Source organism: Ixodes scapularis, unplaced genomic scaffold (genome assembly GCF_016920785.2).
Source record: "Ixodes scapularis isolate PalLabHiFi unplaced genomic scaffold, ASM1692078v2 PGA_scaffold7__128_contigs__length_106722199, whole genome shotgun sequence".
NCBI lineage: Eukaryota > Metazoa > Arthropoda > Arachnida > Ixodida > Ixodidae > Ixodes > Ixodes scapularis.
Window position 1 is genome coordinate 11,487,686 of NW_024609882.1, and position 3,499 is coordinate 11,491,184.

Here is a 3,499-nt window from a genome sequence, read left to right on the forward strand (position 1 = left end):
ATTCCTCCCCCATTTATGTAAGTTTTCTTCTTTTTTGTTTTAAGTTGTGATTTTATAATGCTGCGGCTTATGATCCTATTGGTGCGGCCTCCGCAGGAGTGCTTTTTTTACCATAATGACTGATCGAAGTGCGGGGGAAGACGCTCTGACAATGAATTTTGTATTTAAAAATTTACAACCTCGTTAAACAAACACGCAAAACGAATGCACAATGCGAGCCTTCGTTGCGAGCCTTCGTTTCAGGGGTTCTGGATAACGCGTAATCTGCCTGAGTGGTTCACAATGTACTCAAGGGGTCTCCTCCGTCGAGGAAGCGTGGGCCTAGGTATCCTAATGGAGTCCGTCTTGAAGACAAAGAACCGAGTGATTAAACAGCAAGGGCTAGATCAAGAAAAGAGCAAGAGTGGATTTTAATCCTGGACAACTGACTGACCGGCTTTCTAATTTGTTTTGCAAAAATAAAATACATAAATAAATAAGTAAAAAATGGACAGCGGATGTCTTATTCCCGGACTATGCATTAGCGTTAGCTACGTTTTATAACAATGAGAATACCGGAGTCAAGATCAATACTGAACAAAAGAATGAATGTTGGCTCTGCAGAAACAGTCGAAGCTCTTTAAAAAAATCCACGGTCCTTGTTCCCAGTTTTTTTCTCCTCTGGTTCCTTTTTAAGCCGATGAATTCAAAGAAAATATTTGCATATTGTTTCAATCACTGTACCTAACATATTGTCACGGCAAAACCGGTGGGTTTTCATTAAGAGCTTTCAACATACTTTACTTTTTTACTGACTTGGTAAAGCTTGCATCGAATTTCAAGTAATAAAACCAACAAACAACGTAACTGCGCAAAAAAAAAAAAAGAAAAGAAATATTAGTGAAAAGAGTGCAGTGCATAGATCATGTTCTCATATCCTATTAGACTGAATAGTTTGTGAATCTTGATTTTGTACTTTGAAGACATCTAAGGCATGCTGCATTAATTTCAGCGCCCTTCAGCGAGAGGTAAGGAGACAATAAAACTAGAAATACACTGTGGGACTTAGCTCCGCCAGGCTAATCCCACTGAAATCGATTTTAGTCACTAAAAATATATCCGGATTTCTTTATTATCGTGGGAGCAGCTAATGGGAATAATGCATAATCCGACGAGAGTGATGACCTTCAAGCGAAAGGTGTTTACATACCTATCTATAGTACGCGTATTGGTGATCTGTTATTAGTTCATCTCTGTAAACACACATATTGAGCTATGTCACTTAAGAGTGTATTCGAGTTGGAAAGGTGTTCAACGTGGGGCGCGCCGCTGTCGGTGTGGAGAAAAAGAGTTTAGCGGAAGTTCAAAATCTGCCCAGAACAATTCATCTAAGGTGCAGACCTGAGTCTACAGTTGTGACGTTCTCTTAAAATAAGGCTGTTTTATGAATGGACCTGAATGTATAAAAAATACGCAAATTAATAAAAAGCGAATTTGGCTAACAAATATCAGGTATTCCCCCCCCCCCCCCCCCCAAAAAAAAAAAAAAAAAAATCCCATGAATCATGGCGAAAAAACTGGCTCGTCATTTGTAAACGGGCTTTCCTGCGGGCGGGTTCACGGTACTAAAAAAGTATTTTGCAGAACGAGCTCTCAGACGCATGTCTTTTATAAATTTTCTCACAAGTTGGAAAGCACATCATGGTAAGCTCTAACTTCGTCTGAAAGTGAAAAAGAAAAAAAAAAAGCAACTGCACGAAGCGAAAATTAAAAAAAGCTATGGTGACAAAAGCGCTGTTGTAAAAATAATAAATAATTCATATGATTACTTATAGGGGGCAAGTCCACTGAAGAGTGGTAGGTAAAACCAACTTGGGGGGGGGGGGGGGGGGGTGATTTTTCGCCAAAGCATCGCGCCTTTGTTTGCTTCTTTTTTTTTTTTCTTTTTTAACACTCGAATTGCGAATTTTTTTCGCACTGCTTCGCAATGTATGCTCCACTATCTTTGGTGAGCTGCAAGGTTCAGCGTTTTTTTTTTGTTTGGCAAGGTGAACTTTTTTTTTTTGTGAACATAAAAAGGAATTAGATTGACCTACTTCAGTTCTAAAACCGTAGGCAGAGGATTTCTGTTTTGTTTTTCCAACTTTCATTCGAGATTTCTTTGCAGCTTCGACATTTCTATTCTTCTATAATTTAGGACACTTTTGTTATCTTACTTCAGATATTGAGAAAAGCCGCTTTTCGCACTCTTTCTTGTGTGCAAGTTTGTGGAATTCACGATTATATAAATCAAAGAATTTCTATTCGCAAACTCGTTTATTGTGACCATGCGTATTATGAACTACCCTGACATTGTAACCTTGTCGATGTAAAACCGAAAATTTGGGGGCATATATAAAAAGAAACACAAACGGAAACAACAGCAACACGTGAGGCTGAAAAAGATACGAATCGTTAAAATTTCATCATAATTAATACATATATAATAATACAAATATCTAACATTTTTTTTCCTCTTTTTAATGTTTACTTTATATATCGTTGATTAAGAATACTGCTTTCTACGACTTTTCCTGCAGATAGCATTTGTAACATCAATGTATTACTCAAAAATAAGTATAAATGAAAATATCAATTTTGTTAAGCTTACTCATTTCTGGTTTCGGAATATATGGGGGGGAAACTTACGTAAGTTATTACTATTGATCTAGCCAAGATTGTGCGAAACTCCCCTGAGAGGATCGCTGCGAATATATTTAATTTAAATGTTTTTAAGGTGTTCACAACTTTCAAATTAGATACCATAAGAGAAGTGAGCGCAGCTACAATGAGCTGTAGTTATAAGACGAAGCGAAGCCGACGACCTGTTGCAATGAGACCAAAAACAACAGCAAAACGAACCAGTTCCAGGAACATTCCCGGAAGTGTTCGGTTCTTTGCAGTCGATTCGCGTCGCGAACATTCGATCTTACATTCGCGCAATAAATATAATTGCGGTAGTTAATCTGACAAGAGTAAGTCGTTTCTTGCCGCACAGGAACGTCCGATCAGCGTGATTTTGTGTTTGTGTATCGGATGCTGGTTTGATCCAACCCGATGCCCGGGCCAAAGCCGTTAGCCACACGCCTGGCCGAAACCGAAGCCGGTGAAAAGGGGCATAAAATCGGAGCCTCGAGAGGGAAGTAGGCCTCGGAGCGGGCGTCTCAGCTCGCTGTGAGGCAGGTCACGTGCGTCCATTGATGGGATTTTGGACCTTCCGTTCCCGAACGGTGAAAAGTGGCTGCAGCACGGCGGGTCAAGCGAGTTCGAAAATAAAAGTTCGAGAGACTTTTCGACTTTATGAACCGACGCCAGGGTTTCCCGAATGACGTGGGCCTCTTCGGGGTGTGACCGAAGCGTGTTTTGATTCCATTTAATTTAGTTTATTTTAGTTACGTTCGTAGAACCAAAACAGAATTAGGGCGTAATTTGAAGCACCGACGAGTCGGCACTTGAGCGGTCGATTTGTAGTTCGACCAAA